This window comes from Leptonotus elevatus, chromosome 7 (assembly GCF_054856555.1).
Source record: "Leptonotus elevatus isolate MCC_2025b chromosome 7, RoL_Lele_1.0, whole genome shotgun sequence".
In the NCBI taxonomy this organism is placed as follows: domain Eukaryota; kingdom Metazoa; phylum Chordata; class Actinopteri; order Syngnathiformes; family Syngnathidae; genus Leptonotus; species Leptonotus elevatus.
Window position 1 is genome coordinate 10,923,706 of NC_141245.1, and position 24,095 is coordinate 10,947,800.

Genomic DNA, 24,095 nt, shown 5'->3' on the forward strand with positions numbered 1-24,095 from the left:
GTCGTTCTATTAAAAGTGGTTCTGGCACCACATTACATTTCCCATCTCCTGATGCATTAATATTTAAACTCATTCCCTCAGCTTACTAGGCACACAAACAGACAATAGAAGAAAGCCTAGGCCTACAGTATATGCCTGGAAGACTTCTGCAGATGTGCGGCACTGCATGCAGCCAAACTCATTTGTTAGAAGAAGTGTTTGTTTATTTACAAGAAATACTGAATGTATTCTCGCAATCCTATACACTGCCATTTTTTTTTTGCGTGTTTGCAAAAAGCTAGATAATAAATCAATTGTGATAAATTGCAGAGTGGTGAGATAATCAATTTATGACAGCAACTGGCATTTTGAGCATGTGTAATTGCTGGAAGGAAGTCCTACCAGGTCCCCTTCCACTAAATTACCCTTTGCCTCTTTCCCAGTTTAGATCTCCATGTGTATCACAACATCACAGTACTAATTATTTTATTCACGCAATGCCAATGTTTATCAGTTAGTGAATTCATGATTTATTCTGAGACAACATATTTCTTTTGACCAATATGGGTTAAAAAAAAAACTGAATGATGATGCCCTTAAATATGAAGCCAAGTTTACTTCTGCTTTTTAAGATATAGTAAATATTTTGCAATTACGCATATTTTAACAATTCGGAAGTCATATTCGACAGGCCATATAAAAGATAAGAATGAATAGACAGACAAGGTTAACTAAAGATAACCAGCAAGGTGATAGATGAAAGAAAATTCAGCGTTCTAGTGGTGAAAGATTCCAGCGACGGGGTGTGTGCTCGGATCGGTTGAGTTCTTTCAAATCTTACATTTTCCCCAAATGACACACAGTCGCCTTCATGTTTATTTTTTTTTCATTTTATTGTCTCACGCTGTTCTTCTTACTCAGTCCACTTTAGTTATGCAGTTTGTAAATGAAACAATTACACAAGATGCTTCGCTTCTGTTGCCTTGCTGCTTAGTATTGTGCTTGCTCGTGGGGGTCGGTTAGGTTTCTTTAATGTGGGAGGAGTGTTTGGTTTGTAATATTGTAGAAAATACATTATTCATATATTTAAAAAAAGAAAAAAATATCTCGATTTATCAAAAAATAAATACAAGGAAGTGCTTTTATAATTGAAAAAAATGTTGTAGCCATTATTGAACATGGTCAAACTCGGTACTCTTAAAAAATATTGTTTGTAAAAATTTGCAAGTCTGGTAAATAACTCAAATAACATTACAGAGAATAATCAAAAATTTGGAGGACTAGCAGATTTATTTTTTATTTTTTACATTGAAGCCACCTACACCTCGCTGTTTTATTTCTTTGTCTCCTGAGAAATGTTCCCAGCAGCAGAGGAAAGAAAGCTTCTCTAAACAAAACAAAGCGACTATTTCTCACCGTATTTCACAATACGTTATCATGGTGGAGGGGGGTGTGTCTGCGCCATTATGACCCTGGTAGGGTTTCACGAGTGAGGGAAGGATGGAGCAGTGATGCGGACTCTGTTTCGCTCTGAAACTTACGATTTACCAGGCAATCTACGTTCCCACCCTCACCTATGGCGACTAGGGATGTAACGATATCCAAACATCACGATATGCTAAATATCACGATATGATAATTATCACGGAATTTGTGAGGAGGTTGGTGATATTATAAAGGCTAACTATAAAATCTCACAATATTGTAAATAAACAATATTGTGTTTTTATACATAATAACAGCTGTGAAAAAGAAATAGGCTTGCCCAGGTCACAGTATCATGGTCTATGTAATTCATAATGCTGTGTTCATCTGAAGCGGGCGAAAAGTAATATTTTTGAATGGAGATGTCATAAAATATTTATGGTATGACTGATTTAATGGAGTGATAACTGCCCCAATGCCTAAAACATACCAAATTAAAATTAAACTGCACTATAAAACTAACCACCAGAGAGTGCTAGAACTTCACAAATGGAATACAACCTTGCCTTTTTAACTGCTTTTAAGATCGTGACATGACAAAGATCATACTGTGGTAATTTTATTATCGCGATATCACGATATTACCGATATCGTTACATCCCTGATGGTTACGGGCTGAACATCCGGTCATCCGGGAAGGGCTCAGAGTCGAGCCACTGCTTTCCTACACCGATAAGAGCCAGATGAAGTGGCTTGGGCTTCTACTTAGGATTCTTCCTGGACGCCTCCCTGGTGAGGTGTTGCGACCACAAGTAGCCTTCTGCACTGCTGTTAAAAAAAGAAAAAGAAAACAAAAGAAAACAAAATAAAACAAATGACGTCTTTCAAATTTAGAGTTTCCTCAGTAGTACATCACTCTGACTTACACCTGTTTGACTCAGATGGTCTGATAATATTTCAAATTTGTTTTACATTTTACTGCTCTTTGGTGACTATATTTGAAGCTAGTCAGTGTGAATGGGAAGGCACAGTCCGCCTACACTCTTTTTCTTTCTCTGGCATCCCGCTGAACTCAGTTTCAGACCTTAGTTCTGCCTGAAGTGACGTGCTGTCCATCCTCTGGAAAGTGTTTTCCGCTGCCTACATGTTAGCACACCATCAATATGCCTCTCTTGCTCCTGTTCTTCCAATGCATATTTTGTCTTCCCTGCCGTCTGGCTTGTTTTATTCAGCAGGAACATGCTTCTGGCCTTTGTTGTCTTTAAGTGTCGCCAACTGTTTTCTCCCACCTCGGGCCGTTGCCGATCAATTCTCTATGTCCACCCCCAGTGTCCTTCGTGCTCTCGACTTTCTCTCAGTCATTGGATCCACACTCTAATTCTCTGACTTCCACTGTGCAAGTCTGTATCCAGTACATGTCAATCCACCATCCTCCTATCTCTCCCTTTAAAAGATTAGAATGAAGACATTCAGTTGGGAATGAAGCCTCACATTTTCTTTTTATTGTTTTTTTTAAGCTATATGCAGTATACATAGCGCTAGTTAAATAGCTTTTCTCTGGTTTCTGCTGCAGTGCTGAGGACGCAATTTACAAAACAGACAAAAAAATCTATAATTTATAAGAATAATAGCAAATATAGTGGTTCACAATGGTGAAAAAGTAGTTAGCATGGGATGAATGTCAGCTCAGTCCAGGTTTGTCCTGCCTCTTCCCCAAAGCTAAAGAGGAAAAGCAGCATATCAAATGGATGCAAACGTTATTAGTAATTCAATATGTGTGTTAAAAAGGAGCTAAACATCATAGCCAAGTGTGACATTTGATTTGGCGTTGAATAAATAGACATTTGAGGAGGAACAGATTGAAAATTAGTCAACCAGTTTTATTTGCTATCAGAGTGACGCCGACATGCAGTTTTGCTAAGAAGAAAAGCTAAAAGCATTTTTTTTCTTCTTCTTCTTCTTATTTAACCACAGGGTTTCTCATTTCTTCTGTCAGGACTGCTACTGTCAGACTTTCATACAAGATGTCAAAGACATGTACAGAACGGCTTCAGAGTCAGGGCTGCTTGCCACACGCTGCTCGCCGCACATCTGACTTCATGGCAGACGCTTAAAGTTGTTCTAAATTGTTTACACATGTTTTCTGAAAGCGTGGTACATATTCTCAAAACTCTACACACAAATCCAGAAAACACACACATTATGAGCAAAACCTTTAATTTCTCCTGCAAAAGGACATTTTACATTCAAAACAATGTAATTTATTCTCCAAATGCTATTTTGTTGTCAAATGACACACAAAGCAGCATGAGAATAAACACTTATATGAACCAGTTGAACACTGATGTGCACAGTGTAACACACTTGACCCCAAACTCTATGATGAATGGAAAACACATTTCTTCATTCATAATAATGGACTTAGACCTTTTTTGTTCGGTGTCACTCTTAGTGTTAAATATTTTAAAATATTGTTTTCATACTCAGAACACAAATGCATGGCAACAAAAATGTTTAGTCCCCCCTCATATACACATACATACAGTAGGCGGGATACACCCTGAAATATATATATATATATACTACATTCCAACAAACACTCACCTGTTGCCCTTTTATACTGAAGCTCGGATTGCTAATTGTAAAACTGTGGTAGGTGTTAAACCATGTAATGACTCAGTGAGTAAAGCAAGGCAAGTCAATTCAGAATTTTGACTGGCAGTGTGTTTTATGAAAACAAGTGTTTTTCTTCATGAAATATTATGCTTAATGCAGAGAATTGTGTGTAGTGTTTTGAAAAAGGTGTGTTTTAGAACGTCAATCTGAGTCTAAAGCAGGAATTGCGTTTATTGTTTAGTGGAACTGGTTAAGGGATTTAGTACATGAGTTACATGTTGTGGTAACTTTGTCTCAGGTACCAGAAATTGTGTGCTAACCATAGAGAAAAACTGTAAAACTGAGTCACGCTGTGAAGGTTGTTCCAGTAGAGATAAAGAAAAGGACAATTTATGTGGAAAAATACAGATTACCTATACAGTAAGAATGTATTGTCACATTTGTGAGCTGATATCTAGTGATGGGAAAATGAAGCTTCATGAAGCACTTGTAATATTTTTTGACTCCTCTAGATGCCACTCTTGGTTGAAAGATGCAGTGGAAATGTAATCAATTTCCTTTGCACTAGCCTTTATATTTAAACATGAAGCACTTGTAATATGTTGTGACTCCTCTAGATGCCACTCTTGGTTGAAAGATACAGTGGAAATGTAATCAATTTCCTTTGCACTAGCCTTTATATTTAAACCAAGAGCACCATCTAGGGGAGTCAAAACATATCACAAGTGCTTCATTTTCCCATCACTAATCAACAGTAATAAAGACAATGTATTAAACCAAATGTATTGATTATTTCTCTGATTAATTTTGCTGAGTAGCTTTACTGTCAGAAAAATATTTGACATGCATGAACACAGTGCTTTGGTCACTGCACACCAAGGTTCAAATAGTTAGAGAGAACAAAAAAAAAACTTTGAAAAACATTTTCGTAAACAAAATAAAACAAAAACAAATTATATATTTATTTATATATTATTGTAGAAGATAAATTTGCTGTTTGCAAAAATAATACAAATGAACTATAATTATAGCAAAGGAACCCTTCGTGCACTTCTCAACAAGAATAGCCACAAATGGGAAAGTCCACTTGAGAAGTTTGCAACTTGGCAGCAAGAGTATGCAAATAATGACTTAAAATCAGTTTCTGTTTACAATAAAGGACAGAAAACTATGCAAATTAAACATATAAACTTATAAAAAATAAATATATAAAATATATAAACCTACTAAAAAATTTTTTTTTATATTTACTGTACGTTGTAACATATTGAATGTAACCTTAGAAGCAGTATTATGCACTTCTGCATTAGGTTACTATATTGTGGATTATACCTGTACCTGTATTTCATATCGATTGCCAAACCATCTCCAAAATCCTCACTTTTCAGGAGACCCCCAAAACAACATGTTTGCTCAACCATTAACATGACATCATCAGATAGCAAGCCATTTTCAACACTGGTCAATAATATATAAAAATGAGACCACACGTGTGAACTAACCAAAAATTATAGATATATATATTTTTTTATATTACATTTGCCAAATTGTGATTTACAGTATGAGATTTCTGCCCAACGGCAGCAATATTTAGACGTGATAAATCCGTTAATAAGTTCATATTTTTTAAATGTTGTTTTTCTACATTTATTTTTAATACATAATACTCGTTCTGACCTTTTTTTTTTCTTTTTTTTTTATCTCACACTTGTATAAAAACTAGAATTACTACAAAAAATGAATACAACTTAAACTCAAAGAAAGCATTTAAACAATAGTAAAAATGAACAAACCCTTAAATCTAATTACACTTAAGTGAATTTGAAAAACAGTCCAAAAGAAATTACGTATAATGAAAAGTCCAAAACTTTATAACATTGCTGCTCACTGGCATTAAATGAACCTAAACAATGTCCAATAACAAAAATGCAGAGTAACTTTTATAAAGATCTAACAGATATTTAGACATTTAGTTAGCGATCATATCTTTTCCCCTTGTACTTTCAGTTTTGTAATTCTGATACACTTGACATTTAGACAAAACATCTAAAATAACAAGTGACCATCGACTTGCTGTTATTATTAATTACATAACTATTTTTTTCTGTAACTGTATATGCCAGCAGATTTGATTGTTCCATCACCATGCCACTGCTAGCTTTTAGCTGTGGAGACTATTGGACCTGAATAGAAATTGTTCTTCATGAGTACCGGTACATGTTAATTGTTAAAGCAATGCTGTCAAACTCATCAGTAAGATGAAGTCAATGTTGCATTGATTGTGCTCCTTTTCCTACAGCAGGAGTAACAGTCAAAATACATTTCCCTGTTGTTGCCACCCATTCAACCCACACCAGTAGCCAGCTGCAACTTTCACCCCACGGTCTGAGAACATGATGGGAAAAAAAAGCTTGTTGCTTGGTTGCTCTTTTTTTTTTCAATGAGGAATTAAAACAAAAACAGGACTAGGGAAAGCTGTTGTGGAAGCTGTTGTGAATATGACGCTCACAGGCCTGCGGTGTCTCATGTTGTATCCTGAGTCCACCCACTGGACCATACTTTGTGTTTTTCCTGCCGCGCTGTGTGAAAACGGTGTCCATGAAAAGGAGGTTATCGCTGATGGCCTGCGGCAACATCCTCTTGTCAATCAGGGTGATGTTCCCGTAACATACTGTGATACCGCAGGTGAGGATCCTCTGTAGGTAAGGCAGTCTGCTGTAGGCCTAGGCGAGAAGCAACAGCCTGATGGAAAGAAGTACAGCCTCTGCTCGCTCTCTTTCTTAAAACAGCGGTGTTTTTGAGCCAGTTGAGTCTCTTTGTTTTGTGAAGGCCAAGCAACTTGTGGCTGTCAGTCTGCACTACTATAGTTCCATGGTGAATGGATTGGGATGGGGAGGAAGGGGTATGTTTGGCAGGTAAGGAGATCTCCAGTAATCCACATTGACTTCTTTTGTTTTGTTTAGGCACAGTCACAGGCATGTTTGGGAGAGTTACTTCAAAAAAAAAAAAAAATCATATACAATCTCGAGATACCTGTTAAAAAATGTAGTGAGTAACGTAATACCTTAATATTAAAGTAATGTAACTTCAATACTTCTAAATTACTTTTGGATTACTCCAATACTAAATATGTTTTTAGAAATATTAAAACTATATTAAAAATGTAAAAATAACACAAAAAATCAATACGGTATACATCTTTATATGTTTGTCTGGTCTTTTCTGTCTTATGGATGTTTCATATGCATGGTTTTGGAATACAGTACATGAGGAAGCCTGAGCATTCGCAATTCAAATCCAAAGCAAAGGAACTGTGAGGCAGACATGCTAACCTCTTGTTTGTGATGGGAAATCTACTTACAAGTAATGCAAGCCAACAAAAACCTTACGTGGGATGACCAACGGCGGTCCATCGAGCTATATTGTGAAGCAGACATCCACTTAACTTCGGTAAAGCTTAAGAGCAGGCAATCGAGCACTTGACTGTGCCGTCTACATTAAAAATGTAATCCTGCAAATTGATTCACATTTTTAATGAAGGTTTTAATAAATTGTCTTAATGACCCTACCAGGGGCATAACCCCAAACGATCTAGCTCTTAAGATCATTGGGACACATAAACCATGAATTCCAGTTTCATTATTATTATTTTTTTTCTCTTCTACCTTTTTTATAGAAAATTTGTGACAACAAGAGGAAGTTCAGTGGAAGTTTATTTCAGAAGTATTTTGTGATGGTCTTTTTTCCCCAGAAAATATATGCCAGATTAAAGTTAAATAATTAAAGTCTTCCATGACTTTAACACTTCATTTCCCTCCTCCCGTCACTGCCTTTTTGTTCCCTCCATCTCTTCTTACCAGCAAAATAAACTCCTACACACATTGCACATACGGGGATGGCTCACCCAGATTTAGTGAATGAATGAATGAACCACATGAAATGCAAATATCTGCCGGTGCTGTGGCAGAAAGAGGGCAGGGGAACAGCTGTGTTTTGGGTGAGTCTTGTTCATCAAAAGCTTTCTATGTGTTTAAATTATTACTATACACAATGTTTATATTTGCTGGTTTGGTATAGAATGTGGCTCCCTGTGAATAGAAAATGGGACAAGGAAATGTCTGCAATTGATTATATTATCTTCTCATGAAGTCTAAGAGCACACTTTAATCACAATAATCATGAATCTTGAATGGAGATTTGGCATGTAACAGAACATATTTACACCCAGGCCGCTATTCTTGATGACATGAACTGTACTGTCTCACTGTTATGTTTACATTAAGAACAATCCTTTAACGACAACAACCTTCAGAATGATTTAGAAAATACTGTATATAGAAATGTGTTGCATTCATGTGCATCCAAAAGTAGATTATACATTACCGGTATATTTACTCATGTAAAATACATGCAAGCAATTTACAACATAGTAAAAATAGTGCATCCCTTTCAAGGTAAACATGTGCATAATATGAATTTTACTCTTTGTAATTATGTGATACAAAAATGGAGAAACCTCTGGACCTGGCAAAAGTTCCCGTTACTAATCATCTAATTTAATGTCTCTGCAAATTACTAAACATATTCTCAAGCTTCTCTGAAACATTACAGTCTTCTATTTGTGGTGTATCATTCTCTTGATTATTAATCTTGTGTTGTTTTTTCTCATCCAATTATCTCGCTCTTTCTCTCTTGCAATCTTTTGATCCTTTATCGCCCTCTTTTATCTCATTATTGTTCACTTGTGCTTTCTATCTATTTTCAGGCCCGTAGCAAAATCCAAGTGCCAGTGTTCATTTGTATGCCCTAATTTTGCATGCATCTGTGTACTTGAACATGCACGTGTCTGGTTTGCACTCACATTCAGGGTTTGACCTTGTGCAACCATCCGTATCAGAGCTTCTCTTTATTTTCCCACATGATTATATGAGTGTGTGTGTGTGTGTGTGTGTGTGTGTGTGTGTGTGTGTGTGTGTGTGTGTGTGTGTGTGTGTGTGTGTGTGTGTGCGTGTGTGTGTGTTTCGGAGGGAGCACAGATAAATGTGAATAAGTAAATGCATGTGTCCTTGTGCAATCATGCGATTCGATGCTAGCTGTAACTTTGTACAAGTGAGTATTTGCATGGTTTGTACATGGGTTGTGTGGCTCTGCCAACAGGGTACCTGTAGGTGCAGTCGACCCAATTTTGCCTGTTTGGGAAAAGAGCAAGTCACCAGTCATACCATGTTTCATCAGCACTCAGGTGCACAGACAGAAACATAGAAACACAAAAATAATGAATAATCCTTCATGAAAATGTAGACTAAAGACTCATTTACATGCAATACATGTACTGTAATGGCCTCTTTCGTGCATTACAGCTTTTAGTTGTGGAAAAAAGGAAACACAAAAGTTGTTTAAATCAGTTGACGATACTTTTAATTAGTTTTCTTCTCCAACTGTAAAAAATTAAATGGTTACAAAAAGATGGTTTACGTTAGAGCACTCTAATTGGGTTAACGTCAAGCAGGCACAATAACATCTGAAACTACGTGCATAACCCTGTTTGTTGCAGTATCTTATATCAGTGGTCCCCAGCCTTTTTTCCACCACGGATCAGTTCATACAGGTCCACAACTTGATGCTTGGATGCTCGGCAGCTGATTAATAAAACGCAAACCCACTATGTATTTTCATGTACCTGTACTAGCAGCACAAACACCATAACAAGGGTAACAACAACGCTATAATATGGTCACTATGGTAAAGCTTATGAATGATATGAGCAACACAACAACTGGGGTATTTTGTACGTATAACAATAAACGTGAAGCCACATTTTTATGTAACTATATTAGCAGTGCCCTCATTAAATGCGCCAACATAGCACCACAGAACTAGTCCATGTGTAACTTACTTACCATAACGCTAAACTAAGAGCTGCTCGCCACAGAGCGGGCCATCATGCGTGGCAATCATCTGTAGCTGAAAGTCCATGCACCTTTCTTTTTTTTTTCTTGTTCATATATCTCTGTTAAAGAATATGTCTTTTTTCTTTTAACTCATTTTGCTAACTTGTCGATTAGCATCAGCGCTACAAGACTGAGATCGTGACATGCGTCAAGAGTCCGTCGTAAACAGAGAGAATCCGGTCACTTTTCAAAATAAAATATTTTTAAGCCTCGGCTAAACAATTCACCGGAAGTACAGTAAGGTTTTTTTATTCTTTCAACTGAGCGTCTCGCCGTGGCCTGGTGGTTGGGGACCAATGTCTTATATGATGATTACAATTACTCGACAAATAGCCTGTGATAAATTTCATAATCAAGTTTAAAAAAATCCACATAACACCTGGCATAAATGGGCTGCTAGCTAGCTTCAGACTAAACTTAGTTGAGCTTATATGTGTTAGCTACTTTTATATTTTGAACATGCATGGATTTTTGGCGAGCGAGTGCCTAAAACATGGAGGGAAATGTAGCAATGTTTCACTGTTGCTGCCCCCGCGAGGAGCCCCGCGATTGACCAAGCGAGCAAGCAGCCCGGCGAGCAGCTAGTGGGAGAAGCTAGTAAAAGCTAGAGAGAACAAAGCAGAGGGGGACAAGCGGCGTGAGCCTGGATCACGGGATTCAGTGACGACAAGCTGCAGGCCCCAGCTATGTAAGGTACGCAGCGGTCGACTCATTGGGTCCAACACTAGCTCTGCAAGCACCAACAGAGGCTAACTATGTTTGGGGAAGTTCTTCTCCTTCGGGTATCTGTAGCAGAAAGATGGCGGCGAAACATGTCAGCCGCCTGTAAGGTGCAGCGCGACCTGTGTGATATCATTAGTGGTTACTTAACCTACGATTATATATAACATGTAAGTTGATCTGATAGAACATATATATATTTTTTATATTATTGAACTCAATAGTGGGGTTTCAAAATGAATGAATTATCAGTTCACCACTAGGTGGCGCTTAATTTTAATCACTGTCTCTTTTAAGTGGTACTATTTTATCAAATTTATGAAATGTATTATATACCCCATCAAACAAATACAAATTATTAATTAAAAAATATATATATGTGAACTAAAACTAAATCCTTTTTACGTTTTTGCTGACTACGTTTGTTGAGATTTCTTTGACTAAAACTTGACTGGAATCTTTTTGAGCTTTCATTGACTAAAACAGGACTAAAGCACATACATTACATATAGTGATGGTATGAATTACATGTTGTCTGTTGTAACCAGTGGGGGGAAACTACGAGGTACAGGCTTGATGGGTTAGAAAGACAGCCAACAACAACTCAAACAGACATACAGCAGATGGAAATGATTCCTAAAACAGCACTAGAAGCATAATGAAATGGAATTTATTTCATGACTGAATTGCTACTTTCTATTAAATTAACAAACATATTGGATTAACAGCGGGATCTGGTGGCTGAGTCTTGTTGGTGTAATCTACACCATACTAAAGCAACTGTGTAATGTACAGTGTTAATTTTGACAATAATTTTTTTATCTAGTTTTAGTTAGAGCCTTTTGACAAAAAAATAATTATAGTTTTAGTCATAATTTAGTCATCTGATTGTGTTTTAGTTTTAATCCAATTTTAGTTGACAAAAAATTTGGGACGATTCGGCTAAACATTTCCCTGGACACACTTTTCTCAGAAGCAACTTGAGTGACTTTTATGGCCAGTACATTACTAGGCATTAACAGAGGTTTGATCTCTCACCCTGACTGGGTGTTCACACAGCTAACACAAGCCACCTGGCTAACAACGAATTGTGTGATTGGTCCGAAATTTTAATTGGCTGTGATTAATTGCAGAAAAGACTGCCATTCACTTTATATATAGATAAGAAAGTCTACTGTGAAAAGAGTGTTGTGCATATAGAGGAGAGCATTTGTAGCGGAAGATTTGTGATCACAACACATTCGTAAAGGCCAAATGGTGTGTAAAGATAAAGAACAGCAGAAAAAGTCAATACCTTCTTGTAATGTCTTGACGCGTGCATTAAACACAATGAAACAACCAACAACATGACTGTTTACCCAGTCGAGGTAAGCGATAGGAAGGGAGACTGGGAATATATGGTAATCTAATCTCTGTGTCATTCTTCAGTACTAACAATAGCGATAATCATAATCATTATAAACATGTGTCCAGTGGTGTGGTCCAATGATGAAAGTAAGAATTTATAACATACTTTGAAATAGAAAATTTAGCCGGTTAGTTCAATGTAAGCAATACATAATCCACTTTCTATTACTTATGCTGTTCAGGGTCACGGGATAGCTGGAGCTTAGCTGACGTTGTGCGAGTACACCCTGACAGCTAGATTGACATGAAATCACAGGGCTCATAATGTAAAAAAAAAAAAAGAGGTGACCAACCTTTGTGAAACCTGAGCTACTTCTTGTGGAAACTGATAAATGCCCAGGGCTACCAGTTTGACCAAGCACCTGCTAGCTTGTCTCCAAGAATGCTATATACTGGTCTTGTACTACAAAACTGATTAGCAATAAATAAATAAATAAATAGATGCAGCTCAGTAGTGAACTATATTTAGAACAAGCCTGCAGGCCACGATATTGAGGACTCAGAAAACAAACATTTTGGAATGGAATCAAATTTATTGTCATTTTAACATGTCACGAATACAGAGCAACGGAATTCACATAACAGATGCAACCTGTCCACAAAAAAAACAACATTCAAAATGTATACTCACATTCCCACCTACGGGCAAAAACCTGGAGAAAAGATATGCAAGCACAGGAAAAACCTTCAAATTTAAACACAGGATTTTACCACGCTTCGCCATGAATGTGTTGTCACAATATTGATACATCAGATCTGGTCTGATTTTGTCATTATTGTAATCCTTCCATACTATGTTGAGCAAAAAAATAAAATAAAAATCTTATTTTATTTTTCAGTAAATAAGTATTCAAAGAATGCACATATAAAACTGGTGGGGTTCAGTACCTCCAACAAGATTAAGAACAACTGGTCTATAGGAAATCAGGCTTGGGTGCGAGATATGAAAATGAAGTGAGCTTTCCAAAAATGTGATCACCCACATTTAACTAATGTTTTAGTAAGGGGGGCAAATAATTTTCTACTCAGGACCAGGTAGCTTTGAATAGTTCAACCCTCCCTCACACCTTAATAAACAAATTCACCATTTAAAAACGGCATTCTTTATTTATGTGGGTTATCTTTGGGTTAGATACTGTAAGTCTACTCTTTGTATGGTCATCACTGACGGTCCCTAACAATCCTCATACACTGAGCTGTGTTTTGCTGCCTGGGTGGGAAGCAATTATTATTATTTTTTTTTTGTTATTTTAAAATAGAAATAGACATTGCATTGACTATGATCATGTTACCATTCTGTTGCCCTTCAACTGCTGATGAAGCTCACATGTTTAATAGAAAACTTTGGGGCTCACACACAAGCTCCACCAACGATGATGGATATTACACTATGCATGATGGCTGTAATTAAACTTGTCTGCTGATATGCAAGTTTCAAATTCATCAATAACAGAATCTCATGAATGAAAAAGACAAGCTGCAGTTTAACATTTGTAGTCTGCACGTTACCTGTAGTGCTACTACTGACCACTAAGGGGGAAATAACTGGAGCAATTCTATCACTTTTATCATTATCTTGGAATTGTATTCCCACCATTGTCAATTTCCTGACAATCTCTTTGATGACCTACCTTTCAAGCAACCACTTTCTGTTTCAGTCTGCCTGACACACACACACACACGCACCCCCACACCCCCCCACCCCCACGCACACACACCCCCACACACACACACCTGACAGTCATCCTTTATTTATTAATGGTCCATGCAAGACAAGAAATAAGGAACACGGAGACCTTTCGAACTCCAGTGGCACAGTCTAAATTAAAATTTATTATTTAAATACTAAAACAAAAATGCACATGTCTCTTGCAGGGTGGAGCACGGGTAAAATATTTATTCTTAAAAAAAATAATTGTTATGTTTTTTTTGTTTGTTTGGGGTTTTGGTACCTTGTGGCTTGTTACTTCAGTTGGTTAGAGTGTGGTACTAAAAACACCAAGGTCTTGGATTCAATCCCCATACAGGCCAATGTCTTTGATTACGTGATCTTCGTGAGTGTTATCACAATTGAAATTATGTGAAGTTAGGTCTTGGACAGCCCTTTACAGAGTGGGATGAGGTTTTCCTTCAGTGAGGTGCCATGTTTCATTTGGTTTAATTTGAAATAGAAAGTTAATTTCCATCACTCCACAGATAAAAGCTAAAAGTTCTCTAAAGCTCTCAACCGAAAGAAACAGCAGTTTTTGAAAGCTCTCAACCGAAAGAAACAGCAGTTTTTGAAAGCTCTCAACCGAAAGAAACAGCAGTTTTTGGGACCTCGGTTGCCCCAGACTTCAAAAACCTGTGGCCTGTTAGCTCAGTTGGTTAGAGCGTGGTGCTAATAACGCCAAGGTCTTGGGTTCGATCCCCATACGGGCCAATGTCATAGATTATGTGATGATTGTGAGTGTTATCATAATTGAAATTATGTTAAATTGGTTCTTGGACAGCCCTTTCCTGAGTCGGATGAGGTAGTCCTTCAGTCAGGTGGGATGAGTCATTTGGTTTAATTTGAAATAGAAAGTTAATTTTCATCACTCCACGGATCAAATGCTCTATGAGTCTTTCAACCGAAAGAAGCAGCAGTTTTTGGGCCCTAATTTGCTCCAGACTTCAGTAACTCAAGGCCTGTTAGCTCAGTTGGTTAGAGCGTGGTGCTAATAACGCCAAGGTCATGGGTTCGATCCCCATACGGGCCAATGTCATTGCTTATGTGATTATCCTGAGTGTAATCACAATTGAAATTGTGACAAGTTGGTTCTCAGACAGCCAGGTGCCATGTTTCATTTGGTTTAATGTGAAATAGAAAGTTAATTTTCATCACTCCACGGATCAAATGTTCTTTGATTATTTCAACCGAAAGAAGCAGCAGTTTTTGGGACCTCGGTTGCGCCAGACTTCAGTAACTCATGGCCTGTTTGCTCAGTTGGTTAGAGCGTGGTGCTAATAACGCCAAGGTCATGGGTTTGATCCCCATACGGGCCAATGTCATAGATTTTGTGATTATTGTGAGTGTTATCATAATTGAAATTATGTTAAATTGGTTCTTGGACAGCAACTTCCTGATTCGGATTAGGTTGTCCTTTAGTCAGGTGCCATGTTTCATTTGGTTTAATGTGAAATAGATACTTAGCTTCCATCACTCCACAGATAAAAAGTTCTCTCAAGCTCTCAACCGAAAGAAACAGCAGTTTTTGGGACCTCGGTTGCCCCAGACTACAAAAACCAGTGGCCTGTTAGCTCAGTTGGTTAGAGTGTGGTGCTAATAACGCCAAGTTCATGGGTTCGATCCCCATACGGGCCAATGTCATTGATTATGTGATTATCCTGAGTGATATCACAATTGAAATTAAGTCAAGTTGGTTCTTGGACAGCCCTTTCCTGAGTCGGATGAGGTAGTACTTTAGTCAGTTGGGATGTGTCATTTGGTTTAATGTGAAATAGAAAGTTAATTTTCATCACTCCACGGATCAAATGTTTGTTGATTCTTTCAACCGAAAGAAGCAGCAGTTTTTGGGACCTCGGTTGCCCCAGACTTCAAAAACCTGTGGACTGTTAGCTCAGTTGGTTAGAGCGTGGTGCTAATAACGCCAAGGTCATGGGTTAGATCCCCATACGGGCCAATGTCATTGATTATGTGATTATCCTGAGTGTTATCACAATTGAAATTATGACAAGGTGGTTCTTGGACAGCCCTTTCCTTAGTCGGATTAGGTAGTCCTTTCGTCAGTTGCCATGTTTCATTTGGTTTAATGTGAAATAGAAAGTTACTTTTCATCACTCCACAGATAAAAAGTTCTCTAAAGCTCTCAACCGAAAGAAACAGCAGTTTTTGGGCCCTCATTTGCCCCAGACTACAAAAACCTGTGGCCTGTTAGCTCAGTTGGTTAGAGCGTGGTGCTAATAACGCCAAGGTCATGGGTTCGATCCCCATACGGGCCAATGTCATTGATTATGTGATTATCCTGAGTGATATCACAATTGAAATTAAGTCAAGTTGGTTCTTGGACAGCCCTTTCCTTAGTCGGATTAGGTAGTCCTTTAGTCAGGTGCCATGTTTCATTTGGTTTAATTTGAAATAGAAAGTTAATTTTCATCACTCCACAGATAAAAAGTTCTCTAAGCCTCTCAACCGAAAGAAACAAAAGTTTTTGGGCCCTCATTTGCTCCAGACTTCAGTAACTCGTGGCCTGTTAGCTCAGTTGGTTAGAGCGTGGTGCTAATAACGCCAAAGTCACGGGTTCGATCCCCATATGGGCCAATGTCATTGATTATGTGATTATCCTGAGTGTTATCACAATTGAAATTATGACAAGTTGGTTCTTGGACAGCCCTTTCCTGAGTCGGATGAGGTAGTACTTTAGTCAGTTGGGATGTGTCATTTGGTTTAATGTGAAATAGAAAGTTAATTTTCATCACTCCACGGATCAAATGTTTTTTGATTCTTTCAACCGAAAGAAGCAGCAGTTTTTGGGACCTCGGTTGCCCCAGACTTCAAAAACCTGTGGCCTGTTAGCTCAGTTGGTTAGAGCGTGGTGCTAATAACGCCAAGGTCATGGGTTCGATCCCCATACGGGCCAATGTCATAGATTATGTGATGATTGTGAGTGTTATCACAATTGAAATTATGACAAGTTGGTTCTCGGACAGCCCTTTCCTGAGTCGGTTGAGGTAGTTCTTTAGTCAGGTGCCATGTTTCATTTGGTTTAATTTGAAATAGAAAGTTAATTTCCATCACTCCACAAATAAAAAGTTCTCTAAAGCTGTCAACCGAAAGAAACAGCAGTTTTTGGGCCCTCATTTGCTCCAGACTTCAGTAACTCATGGCCTGTTAGCTCAGTTGGTTAGAGCGTGGTGCTAATAATGCCAAGGTCATGGGTTCGATCCCCATGCGGGCCAATGTCATAGATTATGTGATGATTGTGAGTGTTATCACAATTGAAATTATGACAAGTTGGTTCTCGGACAGCCCTTTCTTGAGTCGGTTGAGGTAGTCCTTTAGTCAGGTGCCATGTTTCATTTGGTTTAATTTGAAATAGAAAGTTAATTTCCATCACTCCACAAATAAAAAGTTCTCTAAAGCTGTCAACCGAAAGAAACAGCAGTTTTTGGTCCCTCATTTGCTCCAGACTTCAGTAACTCATGGCCTGTTAGCTCAGTTGGTTAGAGCGTGGTGCTAATAACGCCAAGGTCATGGGTTCGATCCCCATACGGGCCAATGTCATTGATTATGTGATTATCCTGAGTGTTATCACAATTGAAATTATGACAAGTTGGTTCTTGGACAGCCCTTTCCTTAGTCGGATTAGGTAGTCCTTTAGTCAGGTGCCATGTTTCATTTGGTTTAATTTGAAATAGAAAGTTAATTTTCATCACTCCACAGATAAAAAGTTCTCTAAAGCTGTCAACCGAAAGAAACAGCAGTTTTTGGGACCTCGGTTGCCCCAGACTTCAAAAACCTGTGGCCTGTTAGCTCAGTTGGTTAGAGCGTGGTGCTAATAACGCCAAGGTCATGGGTTCGATCCCCATATGGGCCAATGTCATTGATTATGTGATTATCCTGAGTGTTATCACAATTGAAATTATGACAAGTTGGTTCTTGGACAGCCCTTTCCTGTGTCGGATGAGGTAGTCCTTTAGTCAGGTGCCATGTTTCATTTGGTTTAATTTGAAATAGAAAGTTAATTTTCATCACTCCACAGATAAAAAGTTCTCTAAAGCTGTCAACCGAAAGAAACAGCAGTTTTTGGGACCTCGGTTGCCCCAGACTACAAAAACCTGTGGCCTGTTAGCTCAGTTGGTTAGAGCGTGGTGCTAATAACGCCAAGGTCATGGGTTCGATCCCCATACGGGCCAATGTCATTGATTATGTGATTATCCTGAGTGTTATCACAATTGAAATTATGACAAGTTGGTTCTTGGACAGCCCTTTCCTTAGTCGGATTAGGTAGTCCTTTCGTCAGTTGCCATGTTTCATTTGGTTTAATGTGAAATAGAAAGTTACTTTTCATCACTCCACAGATAAAAAGTTCTCTAAAGCTCTCAACCGAAAGAAACAGCAGTTTTTGGGCCCTCATTTGCCCCAGACTACAAAAACCTGTGGCCTGTTAGCTCAGTTGGTTAGAGCGTGGTGCTAATAACGCCAAGGTCATGGGTTCGATCCCCATACGGGCCAATGTCATTGATTATGTGATTATCCTGAGTGATATCACAATTGAAATTAAGTCAAGTTGGTTCTTGGACAGCCCTTTCCTTAGTCGGATTAGGTAGTCCTTTAGTCAGGTGCCATGTTTCATTTGGTTTAATTTGAAATAGAAAGTTAATTTTCATCACTCCACAGATAAAAAGTTCTCTAAAGCTGTCAACCGAAAGAAGCAGCAGTTTTTCGGACCTCGGTTGCCCCAGACTTCAAAAACCTGTGGCCTGTTAGCTCAGTTGGTTAGAGAGTGGTGCTAATAACGCCAAGGTCATGGGTTTGATCCCCATACGGGCCAATGTCATAGATTTTGTGATGATTGTGAGTGTAATCATAATTGAAATTATGTTAAATTGGTTCTTGGACAGCAACTTCCTGATTCGGATGAGTTTGTCCTTTAGTCAGGTGCCATGTTTCATTTGGTTTAATGTGAAATAGATAGTTAATTTCCATCACTCCACAGATAAAAAGTTCTCTCAAGCTCTCAACCGAAAGAAACAGCAGTTTTTGAAAGCTCTCAACCGAAAGAAAAAAACAGCAGTTTTTGGGACCTCGGTTGCCCCAGACTTCAAAAACCTGTGGCCTGTTAGCTCAGTTGGTTAGAGCGTGGTGCTAATAACGCCAAGGTCATGGGTTCGATCCCCATACGGGCCAATGTCATAGTTTATGTGATGATTGTGAGTGTTATCATAATTGAAATTATGTGAAATTGGTTCTTGGACAACCCTTTCGTGTGTCAGATGAGGTAGTCCTTTAGTCAGGTGCCATGTTTCATTTGGTTTAATTTGAAATAGAAAGTTCATTTTCATCACTCCACAAATAAAAAGTTCTCTAAAGCTGTCAACCGAAAGAAACAGCAGTTTTTGGGCCCTCATTTGCTCCAGACTTCAGTAACTCATGGCCTGTTAGCTCAGTTGGTTAGAGTGTGGTGCTAATAACGCCAAGGTCATGGGTTCGATCCCCATACGGGCCAATGTCATTGATTATGTGATTATCCTGAGTGTTATCACAATTGAAATTATGACAAGTTGGTTCTTGGACAGCCCTTTCCTGTGTCGGATGAGGTAGTCCTTTAGTCAAGTGCCATGTTTCATTTGGTTTAATTTGAAATAGAAAGTTAATTTTCATCACTCCACAGATAAAAAGTTCTCTAAAGCTGTCAACCGAAAGAAACAGCAGTTTTTGGGACCTCGGTTGCCCCAGACTACAAAAACCTGTGGCCTGTTAGCTCAGTTGGTTAGAGCGTGGTGCTAATAACGCCAAGGTCATGGGTTCGATCCCCATACGGGCCAATGTCATTGATTATGTGATTATCCTGAGTTTTATCACAATTGAAATTATGACAAGTTGGTTCTTGGACAGCCCTTTCGTGTGTCGGATGAGGTAGTCCTTTAGTCAGGTGCCATGTTTCATTTGGTTTAATTTGAAATAGAAAGTTAATTTTCATCACTCCACGGATCAAATGTTCTTTGATTCTTTCAACCTAAAGAAGCAGCAGTTTTTGGGACCTCGGTTGCGCCAGACTTAAGTAACTCATGGCCTGTTTGCTCAGTTGGTAAGAGCGTGATGCTAATAACGCCAAGGTCATGGGTTTGATCCCCATACGGGCCAATGTCATAGATTTTGTGATGATTGTGAGTGTAATCATAATTGAAATTATGTTAAATTGGTTCTTGGACAGCAACTTCCTGATTCGGATGAGGTTGTCCTTTAGTCAGGTGCCATGTTTCATTTGGTTTAATGTGAAATAGAAAGTTAATTTCCATCACTCCGCAGATAAAAAGTTCTCTAAAGCTCTCAACCGAAAGAAACAGCAGTTTTTGAAAGCTGTCAACCGAAAGAAACAGCAGTTTTTGGGACCTCGGTTGCCCCAGACTACAAAAACCTGTGGACTGTTAGCTCAGTTGTTTAGAGCGTGGTGCTAGTAACGCCAAGGTCATGGGTTCGATCCCCATACGGGCCAATGTCATAGATTATGTGATGATTGTGAGTGTTATCACAATTGAAATTATGACAAGTTGGTTCTCGGACAGCCCTTTCCTGAGTCGGTTGAGGTAGTCCTTTAGTCAGGTGCCATGTTTCATTTGATTTAATTTAAAATAGAAAGTTAATTTTCATCACTCCACAGATAAAAAGTTCTCTAAAGCTGTCAACCGAAAGAAACAGCAGTTTTTGGGACCTCGGTTGCCCCAGACTACAAAAACCTGTGGCCTGTTAGCTCAGTTGGTTAGAGCGTGGTGCTAATAACGCCAAGGTCATGGGATCGATCCCCATATGGGCCAATGTCATTGATTATGTGATTATCCTGAGTGTTATCACAATTGAAATTATGACAAGTTGGTTCTTGGACAGCCCTTTCCTTAGTCGGATTAGGTAGTCCTTTCGTCAGTTGCCATGTTTCATTTGGTTTAATGTGAAATAGAAAGTTACTTTTCATCACTCCACAGATAAAAAGTTCTCTAAAGCTCTCAACCGAAAGAAACAGCAGTTTTTGGGCCCTCATTTGCCCCAGACTACAAAAACCTGTGGCCTGTTAGCTCAGTTGGTTAGAGCGTGGTGCTAATAACGCCAAGGTCATGGGTTCGATCCCCATACGGGCCAATGTCATTGATTATGTGATTATCCTGAGTGATATCACAATTGAAATTAAGTCAAGTTGGTTTTTGGACAGCCCTTTCCTGAGTCGGCTGAGGTCGTCCTTTCGTCAGGTGCTATGTTTCATTTGGTTTAATGTGAAATAGAAAGTTAATTTCCATCACTCCACAGATAAAAAGTTCTCTAAAGCTCTCAACCGAAAGAAACAGCAGTTTTTGAAAGCTCTCAACCGAAAGAAACAGCAGTTTTTGGGACCTCGGTTGCCCCAGACTACAAAAACCTGTGGCCTGTTAGCTCAGTTGGTTAGAGCGTGGTGCTAATAACGCCAAGGTCATGGGTTCGATCCCCATACGGGCCAATGTCATTGATTATGTGATTATCCTGAGTGTTATCACAATTGAAATTAAGACAAGTTGATTCTTGGACAGCCCTTTCCTGAATCGGATGAGGTAGTACTTTAGTCAGTTGGGATGTGTCATTTGGTTTAATTTGAAATAGAAAGTTAATTTTCATCACTCCACGATCAAATGTTTTTTGATTCTTTCAACCGAAAGAAGCAGCAGTTTTTGGGACCTCGGTTGCCCCAGACTTCAAAAACCTGTGGCCTGTTAGCTCAGTTGGTTAGAGCGTGGTGCTAATAACGCCAAGGTCATGGGATCGATCCCCATATGGGCCAATGTCATTGATTATGTGATTATCCTAAGTGTTATCACAATTGAAATTATGACAAGTTGATTCTTGGACAGCCCTTTCCTGAGTCGGCTGAGGTCGTCCTTTCGTCAGTTGCCATGTTTCATTTGGTTTAATGTGAAATAGAAAGTTACTTTTCATCACTCCACAGATAAAAAGTTCTCTAAAGCTCTCAACCGAAAGAAACAGCAGTTTTTGGGCCCTCATTTGCCCCAGACTACAAAAACCTGTGGCCTGTTAGCTCAGTTGGTTAGAGCGTGGTGCTAATAACGCCAAGGTCATGGGTTCGATCCCCATACGGGCCAATGTCATTGATTATGTGATTATCCTGAGTGTTATCACAATTGAAATTAAGACAAGTTGGTTCTTGGACAGCCCTTTCCTGAGTCGGATGAGGTAGTATTTTAGTCAGTTGGGATGTGTTATTTGGTTTAATGTGAAATAGAAAGTTAATTTTCATCACTCCATGATCAAATGTTTTTTGATTCTTTCAACCGAAAGAAGCAGCAGTTTTTGGGACCTCGGTTGCCCCAGACTTCAAAAACCTGAGGCCTGTTAGCTCAGTTGTTTAGAGCGTGGTGCTAATAACGCCAAGGTCATGGGTTCGATCCCCACACTGGCCAATGTCATAGATTATGTGATGATTGTGAGTGTTATCACAATTGAAATTGTGACAAGTTGGTTCTCGGACAGCCCTTTCCTGAGTTGGATGAGGTAGTACTTTAGTCAGTTGGGATGTGTTATTTGGTTTAATGTGAAATAGAAAGTTAATTTTCATCACGCCACAGATAAAAAGTTCTCTAAAGCTCTCAACCGAAAGAAACAGCAGTTTTTCGGACCTCGGTTGCCACAGACTACAAAAACCTGTGGCCTGTTAGCTCAGTTGGTTAGAGCGTGGTGCTAATAACGCCAAGGTCATGGGTTCGATCCCCATACGGGCCAATGTCATAGATTATGTGATGATTGTGAGTGTTATCACAATTGAAATTATGACAAGTTGGTTCTCGGACAGCCCTTTCCTGAGTCGGTTGAGGTAGTTCTTTAGTCAGGTGCCATGTTTCATTTGGTTTAATTTGAAATAGAAAGTTCATTTTCATCACTCCACGGATCAAATGTTTGTTGATTCTTTCAACCGAAAGAAGCAGCAGTTTTTGGGACCTCGGTTGCCCCAGACTTCAAAAGCCTGTGGCCTGTTAGCTCAGTTGGTTAGAGCGTGGTGCTAATAACGCCAAGGTCATGGATTCGATCCCCATACGGGCCAATGTCATAGATTATGTGATGATTGTGAGTGTTATCATAATTGAAATTATGTTAAATTGGTTCTTGGACAGCCCTTTCGTGTGTCGGATGAGGTAGTCCTTTAGTCAAGTGCCATGTTTCATTTGGTTTAATTTGAAATAGAAAGTTAATTTTCATCACTCCACAGATAAAAAGTTCTCTAAAGCTGTCAACCGAAAGAAACAGCAGTTTTTGGGACCTCGGTTGCCCCAGACTACAAAAACCTGTGGCCTGTTAGCTCAGTTGGTTAGAGCGTGGTGCTAATAACGCCAAGGTCATGGGTTTGATCCCCATACGGGCCAATGTCATTGATTATGTGATTATCCTGAGTGTTATCACAATTGAAATTATGACAAGTTGGTTCTTGGACAGCCCTTTCGTGTGTCGGATGAGGTAGTCCTTTAGTCAGGTGCCATGTTTCATTTGGTTTAATTTGAAATAGAAAGTTAATTTTCATCTTTCCACGGATCAAATGTTCTTTGATTCTTTCAACCTAAAGAAGCAGCAGTTTTTGGGACCTCGGTTGCGCCAGACTTAAGTAACTCATGGCCTGTTAGCTCAGTTGGTTAGAGTGTGGTGCTAATAACGCCAAGGTCATGGGTTTGATCCCCATACGGGCCAATGTCATAGATTTTGTGATGATTGTGAGTGTAATCATAATTGAAATTATGTTAAATTGGTTCTTGGACAGCAACTTCCTGATTCGGATGAGGTTGTCCTTTAGTCAGGTGCCATGTTTCATTTGGTTTAATGTGAAATAGAAAGTTAATTTCCATCACTCCACAGATAAAAAGTTCTCTAAAGCTCTCAACCGAAAGAAACAGCAGTTTTTGAAAGCTGTCAACCGAAAGAAACAGCAGTTTTTGGGACCTCAGTTGCCCCAGACTACAAAAACCTGTGGCCTGTTAGCTCAGTTGGTTAGAGCGTGGTGCTAATAACGCCAAGGTAATGGGTTCGATCCCCATACGGGCCAATGTCATTGAGTATGTGATTATCCTGAGTGTTATCACAATTGAAATTAAGACAAGTTGGTTCTTGGACAGCCCTTTCCTGAGTCGGATGAGGTAGTCCTTCAGTCAGGTGCCATGTGTCATTTGGTTTAATTTGAAATAGAAAGTTAATTTTCATCACTCCACGGATCAAATGTTTGTTGATTCTTTCAACCGAAAGAAGCAGCAGTTTTTGGGACCTCGGTT

General features: G+C 38.9%; 29 non-coding genes across 29 annotated transcripts; all 29 read left to right on the forward strand.

Moving 5' to 3' along the window:
- Positions 1–14,446: 14,446 nt before the first annotated feature.
- Positions 14,447–14,520, forward strand: trnai-aau (transfer RNA isoleucine (anticodon AAU)). The gene has a single exon. It is a non-coding gene; the product is annotated as a tRNA-Ile (tRNA).
- A 245-nt stretch (positions 14,521–14,765) lies between these two features.
- trnai-aau (transfer RNA isoleucine (anticodon AAU)) lies at positions 14,766–14,839 on the forward strand. Its single transcript has one exon. It is a non-coding gene; the product is annotated as a tRNA-Ile (tRNA).
- Positions 14,840–15,051: 212 nt separating this feature from the next.
- On the forward strand, positions 15,052–15,125 carry trnai-aau (transfer RNA isoleucine (anticodon AAU)). Its single transcript has one exon. It is a non-coding gene; the product is annotated as a tRNA-Ile (tRNA).
- A 245-nt stretch (positions 15,126–15,370) lies between these two features.
- Positions 15,371–15,444, forward strand: trnai-aau (transfer RNA isoleucine (anticodon AAU)). The gene has a single exon. It is a non-coding gene; the product is annotated as a tRNA-Ile (tRNA).
- Positions 15,445–15,689: 245 nt separating this feature from the next.
- trnai-aau (transfer RNA isoleucine (anticodon AAU)) lies at positions 15,690–15,763 on the forward strand. The gene has a single exon. It is a non-coding gene; the product is annotated as a tRNA-Ile (tRNA).
- A 245-nt stretch (positions 15,764–16,008) lies between these two features.
- trnai-aau (transfer RNA isoleucine (anticodon AAU)) lies at positions 16,009–16,082 on the forward strand. Its single transcript has one exon. It is a non-coding gene; the product is annotated as a tRNA-Ile (tRNA).
- Positions 16,083–16,327: 245 nt separating this feature from the next.
- trnai-aau (transfer RNA isoleucine (anticodon AAU)) lies at positions 16,328–16,401 on the forward strand. Its single transcript has one exon. It is a non-coding gene; the product is annotated as a tRNA-Ile (tRNA).
- A 245-nt stretch (positions 16,402–16,646) lies between these two features.
- Positions 16,647–16,720, forward strand: trnai-aau (transfer RNA isoleucine (anticodon AAU)). The gene has a single exon. It is a non-coding gene; the product is annotated as a tRNA-Ile (tRNA).
- Positions 16,721–16,965: 245 nt separating this feature from the next.
- Positions 16,966–17,039, forward strand: trnai-aau (transfer RNA isoleucine (anticodon AAU)). Its single transcript has one exon. It is a non-coding gene; the product is annotated as a tRNA-Ile (tRNA).
- A 245-nt stretch (positions 17,040–17,284) lies between these two features.
- Positions 17,285–17,358, forward strand: trnai-aau (transfer RNA isoleucine (anticodon AAU)). The gene has a single exon. It is a non-coding gene; the product is annotated as a tRNA-Ile (tRNA).
- A 245-nt stretch (positions 17,359–17,603) lies between these two features.
- trnai-aau (transfer RNA isoleucine (anticodon AAU)) lies at positions 17,604–17,677 on the forward strand. The gene has a single exon. It is a non-coding gene; the product is annotated as a tRNA-Ile (tRNA).
- Positions 17,678–17,922: 245 nt separating this feature from the next.
- Positions 17,923–17,996, forward strand: trnai-aau (transfer RNA isoleucine (anticodon AAU)). Its single transcript has one exon. It is a non-coding gene; the product is annotated as a tRNA-Ile (tRNA).
- Positions 17,997–18,241: 245 nt separating this feature from the next.
- On the forward strand, positions 18,242–18,315 carry trnai-aau (transfer RNA isoleucine (anticodon AAU)). Its single transcript has one exon. It is a non-coding gene; the product is annotated as a tRNA-Ile (tRNA).
- Positions 18,316–18,560: 245 nt separating this feature from the next.
- trnai-aau (transfer RNA isoleucine (anticodon AAU)) lies at positions 18,561–18,634 on the forward strand. Its single transcript has one exon. It is a non-coding gene; the product is annotated as a tRNA-Ile (tRNA).
- Positions 18,635–18,916: 282 nt separating this feature from the next.
- trnai-aau (transfer RNA isoleucine (anticodon AAU)) lies at positions 18,917–18,990 on the forward strand. Its single transcript has one exon. It is a non-coding gene; the product is annotated as a tRNA-Ile (tRNA).
- A 245-nt stretch (positions 18,991–19,235) lies between these two features.
- On the forward strand, positions 19,236–19,309 carry trnai-aau (transfer RNA isoleucine (anticodon AAU)). The gene has a single exon. It is a non-coding gene; the product is annotated as a tRNA-Ile (tRNA).
- A 245-nt stretch (positions 19,310–19,554) lies between these two features.
- On the forward strand, positions 19,555–19,628 carry trnai-aau (transfer RNA isoleucine (anticodon AAU)). The gene has a single exon. It is a non-coding gene; the product is annotated as a tRNA-Ile (tRNA).
- A 245-nt stretch (positions 19,629–19,873) lies between these two features.
- trnai-aau (transfer RNA isoleucine (anticodon AAU)) lies at positions 19,874–19,947 on the forward strand. Its single transcript has one exon. It is a non-coding gene; the product is annotated as a tRNA-Ile (tRNA).
- A 597-nt stretch (positions 19,948–20,544) lies between these two features.
- On the forward strand, positions 20,545–20,618 carry trnai-aau (transfer RNA isoleucine (anticodon AAU)). Its single transcript has one exon. It is a non-coding gene; the product is annotated as a tRNA-Ile (tRNA).
- A 245-nt stretch (positions 20,619–20,863) lies between these two features.
- On the forward strand, positions 20,864–20,937 carry trnai-aau (transfer RNA isoleucine (anticodon AAU)). The gene has a single exon. It is a non-coding gene; the product is annotated as a tRNA-Ile (tRNA).
- Positions 20,938–21,215: 278 nt separating this feature from the next.
- Positions 21,216–21,289, forward strand: trnai-aau (transfer RNA isoleucine (anticodon AAU)). The gene has a single exon. It is a non-coding gene; the product is annotated as a tRNA-Ile (tRNA).
- Positions 21,290–21,533: 244 nt separating this feature from the next.
- trnai-aau (transfer RNA isoleucine (anticodon AAU)) lies at positions 21,534–21,607 on the forward strand. Its single transcript has one exon. It is a non-coding gene; the product is annotated as a tRNA-Ile (tRNA).
- A 245-nt stretch (positions 21,608–21,852) lies between these two features.
- Positions 21,853–21,926, forward strand: trnai-aau (transfer RNA isoleucine (anticodon AAU)). The gene has a single exon. It is a non-coding gene; the product is annotated as a tRNA-Ile (tRNA).
- A 244-nt stretch (positions 21,927–22,170) lies between these two features.
- trnai-aau (transfer RNA isoleucine (anticodon AAU)) lies at positions 22,171–22,244 on the forward strand. Its single transcript has one exon. It is a non-coding gene; the product is annotated as a tRNA-Ile (tRNA).
- Positions 22,245–22,489: 245 nt separating this feature from the next.
- Positions 22,490–22,563, forward strand: trnai-aau (transfer RNA isoleucine (anticodon AAU)). Its single transcript has one exon. It is a non-coding gene; the product is annotated as a tRNA-Ile (tRNA).
- A 245-nt stretch (positions 22,564–22,808) lies between these two features.
- Positions 22,809–22,882, forward strand: trnai-aau (transfer RNA isoleucine (anticodon AAU)). The gene has a single exon. It is a non-coding gene; the product is annotated as a tRNA-Ile (tRNA).
- Positions 22,883–23,127: 245 nt separating this feature from the next.
- On the forward strand, positions 23,128–23,201 carry trnai-aau (transfer RNA isoleucine (anticodon AAU)). Its single transcript has one exon. It is a non-coding gene; the product is annotated as a tRNA-Ile (tRNA).
- Positions 23,202–23,446: 245 nt separating this feature from the next.
- trnai-aau (transfer RNA isoleucine (anticodon AAU)) lies at positions 23,447–23,520 on the forward strand. Its single transcript has one exon. It is a non-coding gene; the product is annotated as a tRNA-Ile (tRNA).
- Positions 23,521–23,798: 278 nt separating this feature from the next.
- trnai-aau (transfer RNA isoleucine (anticodon AAU)) lies at positions 23,799–23,872 on the forward strand. The gene has a single exon. It is a non-coding gene; the product is annotated as a tRNA-Ile (tRNA).
- The last annotated feature ends 223 nt before the right edge of the window (positions 23,873–24,095 follow it).